The 13,223-nt window shown below is 40.1% G+C and overlaps 1 long non-coding RNA gene across 1 annotated transcript; it reads right to left on the bottom strand.

The window, feature by feature from the left end:
• Nucleotides 1–367: 367 nt before the first annotated feature.
• On the bottom strand, nt 368–11,299 carry LOC116569900. Its single transcript, XR_004277242.1, has 3 exons — nt 11,210–11,299; nt 1,648–1,748; nt 368–555 (listed from the first exon to the last, which is right to left on the bottom strand). It is a non-coding gene; the product is annotated as an uncharacterized LOC116569900 (long non-coding RNA).
• Between the last annotated feature and the right edge of the window lie 1,924 nt (nt 11,300–13,223).

Raw genomic sequence — 13,223 nt, 5'->3', positions numbered from 1 at the left:
ATTTATCTTACAGAGTAAAATGTATTCTTTCATTACTTTTAGAGATTAATTCTGTGTGCTGACTTCAACAAGACTTGATGTTTTCCATTTGTGCTCAGTCACATTTTAAGCAACACCCTGGGAGATAGAGTCAGTGCTGTGTACAGGGATTTCACTGCACAGTTCACATAGAGATCAGCAAAAGGGTGGATAAATCCCTAGGTGCAGTTTTAATTTTGTTGCCAGGAAAACAACAACAACAACGAACAACCAGTGTTCAGAGTCCATTAGGCTTAGCCTCTCTGATGTGCCTCTTCAAAATGCAATAGACAGGAAATAGCACATCTTAGCGCCTGCCCCCCCCCCCCCGCCCCCCCTTGAATCCCAGCTGCCAGCGAAGCTCAGGAGGCTTGGTCTTTGGAGTTCAGTGATCATACTGCCCAGCATTGCAGGTCACCGGCTCCTGAGGGCTGTTTATCTTCTTTTCAGCATTTGGCAAGTGTGCTTTACCAGTATCTTAATTCTCCCTGTGCTTCTTAGATGATTCACAATGATTGCTCCTCATGTCACCTTAACCTACTGAGCAAATTCGCAAGAGTTATTTATTCATTTTAAAGTATAATATGCCTCCTAGTCCCAATGGCTGAAGAGACCACACAGGCCAACAGCCTTTATTGTGGATTTCTTGATACGCTGCACAATGACTACTTAGGTAGAGTTATGGGGTCAAAGTAGCATTTGTTAAGCATCTGTGCTCTGGACTCAGGAATCTAAATCTTGGCTCCACCACCCAACGCACAACAGGGCAAGGTACTTACCCTCTTTGAACCCCAGGTTCCTTATCTGTAAAATGGGGATAATAATGGTACCAATTGGGAAGATTTTTAAAAAGCTAATGTATGGGGGCATTCTTAGCCCTGTGCAAATGATATAACTGCTGAAGATGATTATCATCTTACTATTTTATGTAATGAAGACTTCTACCTTCGAGTTTCTACATGTAAAATTTTTATTGAATTGTTTTACTAATGAAAATACAGTGAAGTATTTTTGAAACCAGAGGCTTTTTCAAATTTTATTTATTTATTTTATGATTTTATTTATTTGAGAGAGACAGTGTGTGTGTGTGTGTGTGTGTGTGTGTGTGTGTGTGTGTGTGTTTTAGAGAGAGAGAGAGAGAGAGAGCAAGTGCACATGCTGGGAGAGAGGCAAAGGGAGAGGGAGAAGCAGACTCCCGGCTGAGCAGGGAGCCCAGGTTGCCAAGGAAAATTTCACTTTCAGTGATTTTTTTTTTTTAAGATTTTATTTATTTATTTGACAGGTAGAGAGTGATCACAAGTAGGCAGGGAGGCAGGCAGAGAGAGAGGGAGAAGCAGGCTCCCTGCTAGGCAGAGAGCCCGATGCGGGCTCGATCCCAGGACCCTGAGATCATGACCTGAGCTAAAGGCAGAGGCTCAACCCACTGAGCCACCCAGGCACCCCTGAAAGGATTTTTTTATTCTACCTAGTGGATCAGATAAATTAAGTAGAACATTTGAAATTTCATGACTTTCAAAGTTGAACATAAATTCTACTGATATTTATTATCCCATTTGACAGGTTCATGACTTTTTATTCCTCATGTGTTCATCCTCATAGCATGACTGTCCCCGAATCTGATAACTTTACCTCAAGTGGTGTTTTCTGTTTTCTGATAACCACACTCAGTCCTCTTGAAATATAGTCTTTAATGAATTTGTTCTTTCCATCAGTTCGGCGGCTTCCTCAGTCTACAAAAAAATGAGATACGTTTCACCAGATGTCCCAGAATGTCTTCTTGATGTAGGCTTCCATAAATCTAAGTGCGTTTTTCATTTGCTGGGTAGCCTGGGAAAATCTAGAATTTGAGGACACACCTGATTATTTACTGGAGAAATTAAGTGGTTAAAAAAACTCAGAGATGGGAAAGATAAGTCAGGAGAGTAGCAGCAAGCAATGGGGAGAGAAAAACCAAGAGTCGATGATGTTGGACTTTTGCATGGCAAATAAGCATGTACAATTAAGGAGGTATGTAGGAGGTGAGCCAGGCATGCAGTGATCAGTGTGTATACCTAATGTCTGGAAGGACTGTAAGACCAAATCACACTGTGAGAACAGGTATTACTTATCATTCATTCATCCATTTTCTTCACATGTTCACCAACCAATATGTTTTGATCCCCTTTATTGCCAGGTGTAAGGATGTTCCTCAGGGCCCTGAGTTGGCTTCTGTTCTGCTTGTATTTCAAGCGTAGGGGCCATCTCAGTGTCTTATAAAAGTATGCTTATGAAAGTATCTTCTTTTCACTTTTTTTATTTGAAAGAGTCTATATCTTCTTGAACATTATGAAAAAAATTAAGATGAGGTCTAAAATTATCTTCTAATGTCTGTAATAAACATTTCCAGAAGGTACCTACCTTCCAATGTTTCTTGGGCACTTTGTTCCCCTTACTGAATATTACATGGTACTTTCCAACTTCACATATGTAGCTACAATATACAACTTGAGACTTAAAAATGAAAAAAAAATGTTCAATGATCAAAACTGGTTCAGTTATCCAATCTGAATACCAATAACAAAATTAAAAAATGATCAGAGAATTCTGTCCAAAAGAATCCCCTAGCCTCAGACAGCTTTGTGGGTAAGACTTTCAAATGTTCAAAAAGCACATGATTCTCATCCTTTGTAAAAAAAAAGATAAAAAAAAAACATGGAAACTTATCTAATTAATTATTAAAAAACTAAAATTACATTGGTACCAACATTTAAAGCAATAGCAACAACTATAAACCAAATTTACATATCAATATAAATGTAAAAATCTTGGGTAAAACACCTACAAATTAAATTTTAAAGTGCAATTAGGGAGTTCCCACCATGTCCAAGAAGGATTTCTCCAAAAAATGGGAAGATTTTTAAAAATTAAGTAATATACTAATATTAACATTTGTACAGACTAAAAATGGCCACAAATTCCTTGACATTTCTCCTTTTGAGAGGAAGGGCCTATTTGGCCTCTTCTTGCATCTTGGATGATCTGTGACTGCTTTGACCAGTTTAGAATGGTGGCTGGAACACTATGCCAGCTCTGAGTCCAGTCTTTGAGAGGACAGCAGCTCTCATTTTGGTTTCTTGGAGCCCTGAGCCGCTTGTGAGAAGTCTGGCCACCCTGCTACAGAGTCCACATAGAGAGGCTCTGAGGCTGCACAGAGGAGGACCAGAGCCCAGCTGAGCACCCTTCCAGCTATCCCCTCAAGACACCAAGCAGATGAGTAAAGCCATCTTGGACCCTGCAAACGACCCAAGGGCTAGCTGCATATCATCAAATGACCCCACTCAACATTATAGGGGAAGAGGAGTCATCTGGCTGAGTCCTACTTAAATTCCTAACCCACAGGGCACCTGGGAAGCTCAGTCGGTTAAGCTGGGCCCTGGAGCCTGCTTAAGATTCTCTCTCACTCTCTCTCTCTGCCCTTCCCCACACCCACTTACTCTCTCTATCAAAAAAAAAAAATTCCTAACCCACAAAATCACAAGATATAATAAAAAAGTTGTTGTTTTATTTTGGGTTGTTTGTCAAACAATTGACTAAACAATGGATAACTGGAATAATTGTCCAACAATATGTGAACTGATGATTCACATAAAAAAGAAAATACCTAATTTATATATATATATAAATCTTTAATCTTGCAAGCCCGGCATATAGGAACCCACAATACCATTTTTGGGTGCAGAGTTCATGTGATCTTTTTGAAAGGTATTTTGGTAATATGCATTCAAATATAAAATTTGCAGACCTTTTATCTAGAAACTTCACTGCTAGGCATTCCTTCTAAGGAAATAACCCACTAAGGGACAATGATCTGTATATAACTATATTTTGTGCAGAGTTATATAAAACAGAGAAAAATTGGTAACAGTCTAAATGCTCATCAGCATAGGACCGGTTAAATAAAATACACACATCCCTCCAATGACATTGTATTCGGGTACCAAAAGGGATGTCTGGAAGATATAAAGCAACGTGGTTATGTTTATCTCTAAGGCCTAGAATTATGGGAGACTTTCACTTTCTGCTTTATACCCTTGCCCCATTATTTATTAGTTTTATTAGTGCTCTCTCCCTCTCTCTCTCTCTCTCTCTCTCAAATGAATAATTTAAAAAAAAAAAACCTACTCCAGTTATCTAGAGAACTGGACAAGCCTTTCTTATTTGGATTGACTTCCACTTGAACATGTAGCTATGGTAACCACTGAGCATTGCCAGAGAACTCTTATTTGGAGGAGAACTCTTTTATTTTCAAAGCAGCTGCATGTATGTGTCTTCTTATCTGTCTGAATCAACTGTTCATTCCATTATTAAACAGAGCTTCTTCTTAAACTGTTTGTATCAGAAGCAGGTTGATACATATTTAAGAGACATGGAATCTTTCTTTCTCTCTCTCACAAAAATAAACAAATTAAATCTTTAAAAAGGGGGTGGGAGGGTGTGTCTGGGGGGCTCAGTCGGATGAGCATCTGCTTAGGCTCAGGTCATGATCCCAGGGTCCTGGGACAGAGTCCCGCATTGGGCTCTCTGCTCAGCAGGGAGTCTGCTTCTCCCTCTGTCCCTCCCCCCACTTGTGTGCATGCTCTCTCTCTCTGACCCACTCTCTCACAAAAATAAATAAATAAAATCTCAAAAGAGATGTGGAATACTCAGAATGGAGGGAAAGCAATGCCGATGAAGTTGGGAGCATTGAGGAGTAGATGAGGGACCAGCAGGATGGTAATGGCGCTGCTTCTGGAGAAGACAGTGATCGGTAAGGAAGTCTCCCACTCTTTCGATTTGAAGGAGTTACCAGTCAAGAGCTATTTTCTTTTCTTCATAAAAGTAGAAACATCTTAATTTTTCTTGACACAAGTTTATTGCTAAAATTCATATAATATGAAGGAATTAATAGCCCCCCCATACCTCCTGTTTGTAATCCCATACCCCTAGAGATAAATGCTGTTACCAGTTTATTCTGTGCACTTACAGATATTTTATGGATATATAGTTTACACACACACACATACGTGATATGTATGTATGTGTGCATGGGTGTAGATATTTAATTTTTAAACACAAGTGGGGTCTCTCTCAGTTAGGATTAGATTTGACTACATATAACAGAGACTCTTAAAAATACAATGTAAACAAAATAAATGTTCACTTCTCTCACAAGAAAAACAAAACAAAACAAAAAAACAGGAGGTAGGTAGTCCAGGGCTGATTGGTGGCTTCATAGTCATGAGGAAGCTGTCACCTTCCATTTTCTCATTCTAGAATCCCTACAGTATGGTCCTTGTCTTCCTGGTACAAGATGGTCCAAACTTCAAATATTACATTCCAAGCAGCAGAGGTGAGGAATAAGGACACAACTGTCCTTTTTAAGGAAACTTCTGATTATACCTCATTGACCAGAAATTAGTCATAGCCCCATCTTTGCAAGGGAGACAGGGAATATAATCGTTCAGCTGAGTGACATTGTGCCTAGCCAAACAAAAGTGTCCCTTGATTTGAAGAAGTAGAAGGTTATTTCACAGGGAACTGACATTCTCTCCCAATGTCATACTATTTTAATGTTCTATAACCTGCATTTTCTTTTTCTTTCTTTTTTTAAAAAGATTTTATTTACCTATTTGACATAAAAAGACACACAGAGAGAGGGAACACAAGCAGAGGGAGCGGGAGAGGGAGAAGCAAGCTTCCCGCAGAGCGGGGAGCCCGATGCAGGGCTCAATCCCAGGACCCTGGGATCATGACCTGAGACAAAGGCAGACGCTCAACAACTGAGCCACCCAGGTGCCCCTATGACCTGCATTTTCTGCTTAATATATTTTTAAGAGCTGCACTCTATTACATTCTATTACGTAACATTCTATTACATAACAATTACATGACTATTCTCAGTTGTTATAGTTGTTCTTGGTTTAACTAAATCCTTATCAAAGGGTCTCTGAGTTGTTTTATTTCTTTTTTTCCTCCCAGAAAGATATTTTCTACTCCTTGTATGGGAAAAGCATTGAAGACAATTTCCACGATACCATTAACTTATGGGCTTATACCTCTCTAAACATTTCTAACTTTGCACTCAATTCAGTGCAATGTGCACTTACTATAAGCCACTTTCCTTTCCTGTACTTTATATATAATGTTCCTCGAGGCTCAGATCAGAGCCCCTTTTTATCAATTCCTATGGCTTCAAATCTCTGTTAGTGGGGCCTATTGAGTACATAATCTTTAGCTCACTTCTAGGAATTTGTCCTACAGATACACCTTCAAATGTTAAAAGATATATATTCATGAATTCCCATTAAAGCATTATTGGTAGTAGCAGCAAAAGCAGCCACAAAGGCAGAAAAAAATCCTGGTTTTCATTAGATGAGTCAAATAAATTCTGCTACATTTATGTAATGGGATACAGTGCAACCATTAAAAACCACTGATCGGGCGCCTGGGTGGCTCAGTGGGTTAAGCCGCTGCCTTCGGCTCAGGTCATGATCTCAGGGTCCTGGGATCGAGTCCCGCATCGGGCTCTCTGCTCGGCAGGGAGCCTGCTTCCTCCTCTCTCTCTCTGCCTGCCTCTCTGCCTACTTGTAATCTCTCTCTCTGTCAAATAAATAAATAAAATCTTTAAAAAAAAAAAAAAACCACTGATCTATAGGTACTACTATGCAAATTTATCCAAGACTTCTTAGTGCAGGTAAAAATAAGATGCAAAGCAATATGCATAACATTATCATATTTGTGTTAAAAAATAAACCAAAAAAAGTATACAAACACATTCTGTAAAACTTGACCTTCATATTGTGAGTGGGTCTAAAAAAACCTCAGTGGCCCAAGATACGAGTTTCCATTACCACGAGGTTAATGAAATGACCCCACCTGGAGTTAGGGTCCAGTTTGGAAATTCTACCTAGTCCTAACTGCAGTTTGGTGCTACCTGGTGGCAGTAATCCACTCCAGTTGAAATATTCCTACATGCAGCTTCTAGAAAAGCAGTAGAGCTTCCAGAAATCCTATGATTAATTGGTTCCATTTTGCCTAAAGGGATTGGGCCCAGAAGATAATGAAGCTATGGAAGCCCACTTTTTTGCCTCCCCATTTCCTGAGTAGGGCAGCCTGTCGACTTCCTTTCCTTCCCACCCACCCTATCTTGCCTTCCCACGGAAAGCCTGGGCGGAGATAGAACAAGACCTCAATTCATTGTATCAGAATCTAAGCTCCCCCAGGGCCCACTCTGCCAGTTGCATTGCATATGCTTACATTTATAAGTTCTGCTGTCTTCTTTACATTAGTATGACTTTTTAAAAGTAAAATTAATAGACCTGGAAGGAACTGCTGAACTGGAGGAAATAGTGGTTATGAACAGATAAGCTATGGTTGAAACCACTTGATTAATAGTATTTATTTATTTATTTTTAAAGATGTTATTTATTTATTTGCGAGAGAGAGAAAGAGAAGCACACTTCCCGCTAAGCAAGGAGCCCCGATGCGGGGCTCGATCCAAGACCATGAGAACTTGACCTGAGCACCTCTGATTAATAGTATTTAAAACACACACACGCGCGCGCGCACACACACACAGGATACCTACCAAAGTGCTGATGCTGGAGGTGGGGTCGCCCCAAGGGGGCAATGAAGAGATTGACAAAAAGCTTCCCACAGTCCTAATTGGAAAATCTCCAGCTTCTCTGATGACAAGTGACACAGAAAGGACATCAACTGACCTTACCAAAAAACTAAAGGGAGCATTTGCTGATTCAAAGACCCTCATCCAAAGATGATCCAGGTCCCCAAACTTGTCACTTAATATCTCCACTTACCACCGGATACCAAGAACCTGAATGATTTGGGGGAGTTAGGAGTTTTTTGTTGTTGTTGTTGTTGTTTTGTTTTTTTAAGATTTTATGTATTTATTTGACACAGAGAGAGAGAGCGTGCCACAAGCAGGGCAAGCTGCAGAGGGAGAGGAAAAAGCAGGTTCTCTGATGAGCAGTGGCCCAACTTGGGGCTTGATCCCAGGACTCTGGGATCATGACCTGAGCCAAAGGCAGATGCTTAACCGACTGAGCCACTCAGGTACCCCGGGAATTAAGAGTCTTACCATGATTCCTGCATATCTAGAAGACCAAAAGCTGGCAATGCTACATGTGGAAGGCATCCCAGTGGATCACAGTGAGGTCACCTTCATACCACCACTTCAGGTGAAACCAACAGGCTGCCCACTCTGTTTCTGTGGTTACCAGACCAGAATGACTGAATGGGTGATGGAATGTGTTAGTAGCAGAGTGTATTTCAAGGACTCAGTGATCATGGACAGGAGATATGGTATAACTCAAATGTTTATTGAAAATCGAAATCCATGGCTGAGTGGCTTTGTGTCTTAAGCCTTTTTTTTTTCATATTTCTTATATTTGAAGAAATAATATTTGCACTTTTTCTCAATTCCTTTTCCTTTTGTTCTCTTTTGCTTAACAATCATATTAAGAATTATTTCTCTTTTTCCTTGTTTCCCTTAGGAAATTAACAATAGTTGTTTTAAATCAAAAGACATAGAGATCATTTTCTAAAAATCATGTGTTAGCATAGTTAATCATGGAAATATTATTTAGGCAAGGCAGTTATTTATTTATTTTTTTAAAGGTAATTAGTTTATATATGCCATACAAAGGGGAATTCATAGCAGGAGTTCATAGAGAATTCATTTGGGGATTCTTCTGTTATTCTCAGCAATCTTATTTCTCAGAATTTTTCTTTATTGCAAAATTCTATTTAAAATATGTTGTCCATTAGAGTGGCATTATTAATCCATAAATAGAACTTAGTCTCTCTAAAACACTCATGGGTTACAAATATTCACATATAAGTCATGTTTTATTTCTATATAGGGGAATAAATGATTTTTTAAATTTCTTTACTCAATTCAGTGTAAAGATGTATCAAAAACTACACTGGTTTTATGATATATAAATTTGAGCACTTTCAGATTATTCTTCAAATATCTTGGGATGGCTGACTGATGTATGCAAAATGCAACTAATTTCTGTTTTAAATTTACATGTGACTTTTTTATGCTTAGTCATATATAAGACACATGTTATTAATAAGAGCAACAGCAATAAAGAAAAAAACCATGAATTGTATTGAGATAAAAACTAAAGCTATTTTTCAAGAGAGAAAACTTACTGAATACAAAACATTATCCCAAATGATTCAAAGTCACCACTTAGCATCAATAAAACTGATTCGAGTTTATCTTTGTGTACGGTGTAAGAGAATGGTCGAGTTTCATTCTTCTACATATAGCTGTCCAGTTTTCCCAGCACCATTTATTGAAGAGACTGTCTTTTTTCCACTGTATATTTTTTCCTGTTTTGTTGAAGATTAATTGGCCATAGAGTTGAGGGTCCATATCTGGGCTCTCTACTCTGTTCCACTGGCCTATGTGTCTGTTTTTATGCCAGTACCATGCTGTTTTGGTGACCACAGCTTTGTAATAAAGCTTGAAATCAGGTAACGTGATGCCTCCAGTTTTATTTTTGTTTTTCAGCATTTCCTTAGTGATTCAGGGTCTCTTCTGATTCCATACAAATTTCTGGATTATTTGCTCCAGCTCTTTGAAGAATACTGGTGGAATTTTGATCGGAATGGCATTAAAAGTATAGATTGCTCTAGGCAGTATAGACATTTTAACAATGTTTATTCTTCCGATCCAAGAGCCCAAGATTCCCTTCAACGGATGAATGGATAAGGAAAATTTGGTCCATATACACTATGGAGTATTATGCCTCCATCAGAAAGGACGAATACCCAACTTTTGTAGCAACATGGACGGGACTGGAAGAGTGAAATAAGTCAAGCAGAGAGAGTCAATTATCATATGGCTTCACTTATTTGTGGAGCATAACAAATAGCATGGAGGACATGGGGAGTTAGAGAGGAGAAGGGAGTTGGGGGAAATTGGAAGGGGAGGTGAGTCATGAGAGACTATGGACTCTGAAAAACAGTCCGAGGGTTTTGAAGGGGCAGGGGGTGGGAGGTCGGGGTACCAGGTGGTGGGTATTATAGAGGGCACGGATTGCATGGAGCACTGGGTGTGGTGAAAAAATAATGAAGACTGTTATGCTGAAAATAAATAAATTTAATAAAAAAAATAAAACTGATTCGACTGTCCATACACAATCTCCAAACATTGTTAGATGTTTCATTCCTGCTTATTCCCACTGATAATTTAAAAAAAAAATCAATGTTGATACCCAAAACTAAACAAAACAAAATCAAATCAAAACCATCAAAGCACAAGACAAAAGAAGGGCTAGTATTCTGGGGAGAGGGAGGATAGAAACAAAATATAGGTAACAACAGACTAACAAAGAAAACTTAACTGTGTATCTTTAATACCATTAATAGAGTTTCTGTTTAATGACAACCTGAAATAGCAAATCCATGAAACTCAAACAATAGAATCTTTCCCCTCAAGCAAAAGGAAGTAAACACAGGAAACCTCTTCCTTCTGGGCAAAACAGATACTGAAACAGCTGTTGGTCAGGATGTGGAGAAAGGAGGGTGCGCTGGTGGATAGGTGGTTTGGACCTACACATGTGCTCCCAACTCTCCTGAATTCTGATACTTCACTTCCACCCCCAACAACCCTTCCTTTATGTAGACTATGGGAGAGCTACCATTACTCATGGAAATGAACCAAATCCTCTCAGTATACTAGAACAGAAAAGATAGCTGCTCCTCACTCTTTCAGAGCATCTGTACATAAAAAATCCACTCCTTACAGGGAAAATAGAAATGAAAAGAAAAAATAAATTCACTAGGAAGCAAAGTATACAAAGACCAATATATATCTTTGAAATTTATAATTAACAATGGATTTTTGTTCTGGGATATATATCCCATTAATCTAAATAATTTGGCATAGAATCTAGGACATAGCAGCCATTCAGTAAATATTTGCTGAGTGCGTGAATGAGTAAAAATATATCACATAGCCAATATTCTTAAACTGAGGACAGCAAGGTTATTGTTTCTCCTCCAACGAATTAAGTACGCCTCCTGCCACAGCAATTCTAGTTTGCATTCAGTACACTTGAGGACATCAGGAACTAAAGTTATTATCTCAAAAAGAAATCAAATCTGTACACAAAGCAAATGTGTATTGTGTACCTACCGCGTACGAGCCTCTGCACTTGGCAATCCTGGGTCACTACAAGAAGTGTAAAACAAGGGCTATGGGAAACACTGGCCAAATCAGTGAGGCAGCTAAGCCCACAGCAAATGCCCTTCCTGTGAAAACATCCTTGGCTGTCTGTCTGTCTCACAGGGGGCCGTGACCCCAGCCACAGGCGACAGCAGGAACATCTGAAGGAGCACGAAGTCAGATGAGGTACCAAGGGAGCCAAATGGAAGGGACAAATGGAAGCCACAGGGCTTCCTGCCCTGCCCTGAATTAAAAAGGTTTATCATCCTCTGGTTCTCAAGAGCTCTTCTGTTTCATCAGCCATCTACAGAGGTGACTGAAATATCACACCAGTTCTGAAAGGGTCAACATAGTTTTTTTAAAAAGTGATTCTCCTTGCAAATACCATGGACCAGTAATCCATTATGTGTTTATAACTGTCGCTCTCGACCCGCAAGAACGACCCGTAGGCGAGGTGAGTGGCAAACTTCTTTATTCACAATCTTCAGCCGGGGACCCCCCCCAGTCTAAGACCCCCAAGTATATCTCCACCAAGTGCGAACTATATCCAATCAGAGTATACCACGACTAACAAAACTACCAATCAGAAGGACTATCTATGTGCACGCATCGTGCTCGTGAGCACGTATGTGACTCCATAGGTTTTCTTTGTTCTACAGATCATGCGCCTTTCCCTTGACTCCTGGTATCTATCAAACGTCACCCGCGAATGCACTCACAGTCCTTGGGTTAATCTCTCACTCCTCCCACTCTTCTGGCCTTGCTTAGTGCGTGACTCCCTGCATCTGCTCGCATTCCTTAGGCAAACTATCTACAGCCTTGGCCTCTCATGCCTTGCTTAGTACGTGACTCCTTGCTCCTGCTGCATGGCTCTCCACAGCTCCCCCTTTTTGTATTTTTATATGGCAGGGATCGTGCCTGTCTTAGGTCGCCAATCCTCTGCACACATGCTTACCCGTCATCGGGTACTCCCCCTAGCCGAGGAGCCCCTGTCTTAGGTTGCTATGGTGAGGGATCAGTCTTACCCGTCTTTGGCTACCGACCCAGCATTGCCAGCTATAATTTTGAGGGGGAATGGCTAGTCTCTGGAGCCACCATGGCCAAGTCTGCCATGTGTTTTAGCAGCAACAGCTTTAAGAGCATCAGAGTCACTCTCATTAGGCTTGTTTGTTTTTCCAGCCTGAGGAGGAATAATGTCAAACACTTTCTATAATACCAGGGTCAGAGGGCACCTATGTGGCGATTAAGGTCGCTGTTTGAGCTTCCCACGATGGACCTGCTGTTGTTTACGCACGATGGCTCTCAACTTGTAAACTTCTACAAGTATAATTTTAGCCGCACACGGTAAAAGGCACATAAAAATAACAACCACTACTAGCACACCTATAATAGATCCTATAACATACCATGCATGCGTTAGAGAGGGGAAATGAGAAAACAAAGAATTTACAAAATCATCAGCAAGCTGAGCCACCGTAAGTTTAGCGCTGGGAGCCTCTCCTATATCCAAAATCTCTTGATGCAATTGTAAAAGGTCAAGGGATAGGTTAGAATTTGACCATATCCCCTCTAGATGGCGCTGCACGCGATCCCAGGAAGTCTCAGAGACATTATATTTCTTAGGAGTCACGCAAATCCAGTGATAATCACTGTGACATTGAATTCTGGTGCGCAACTTTAAACTCTGAATTTCCTCTCCCAAAAACCTCACAGCATCATAAAGAGCGTTTAGTCTGATTTCAATCCTTTTATCTATATCTTCTTGAGTCCCCATTGCTAATGAGGTGTTATGCGCAAGCTGATTTATTGTGTCGGCATTATGCACCGTTTGAGCAAGGGACACAGATGCTGTTATGGCTGTGGCAATCAAGGTTATCAGCGAAACTATTCCAAGCACCAACAGCCCTAGCTCCCGCTTAGATCGGCTCAGAGCAGAATGTACACGTTCCCACAACTCTAAGCCAGGGTTGGAATACCATGGCTC

This window comes from Mustela erminea, chromosome 12, assembly GCF_009829155.1.
Source record: "Mustela erminea isolate mMusErm1 chromosome 12, mMusErm1.Pri, whole genome shotgun sequence".
Classification (NCBI taxonomy): domain Eukaryota; kingdom Metazoa; phylum Chordata; class Mammalia; order Carnivora; family Mustelidae; genus Mustela; species Mustela erminea.
Note: the sequence above shows the minus strand (reverse complement) of the source record. Positions and strands in the feature narration are given on the sequence as shown.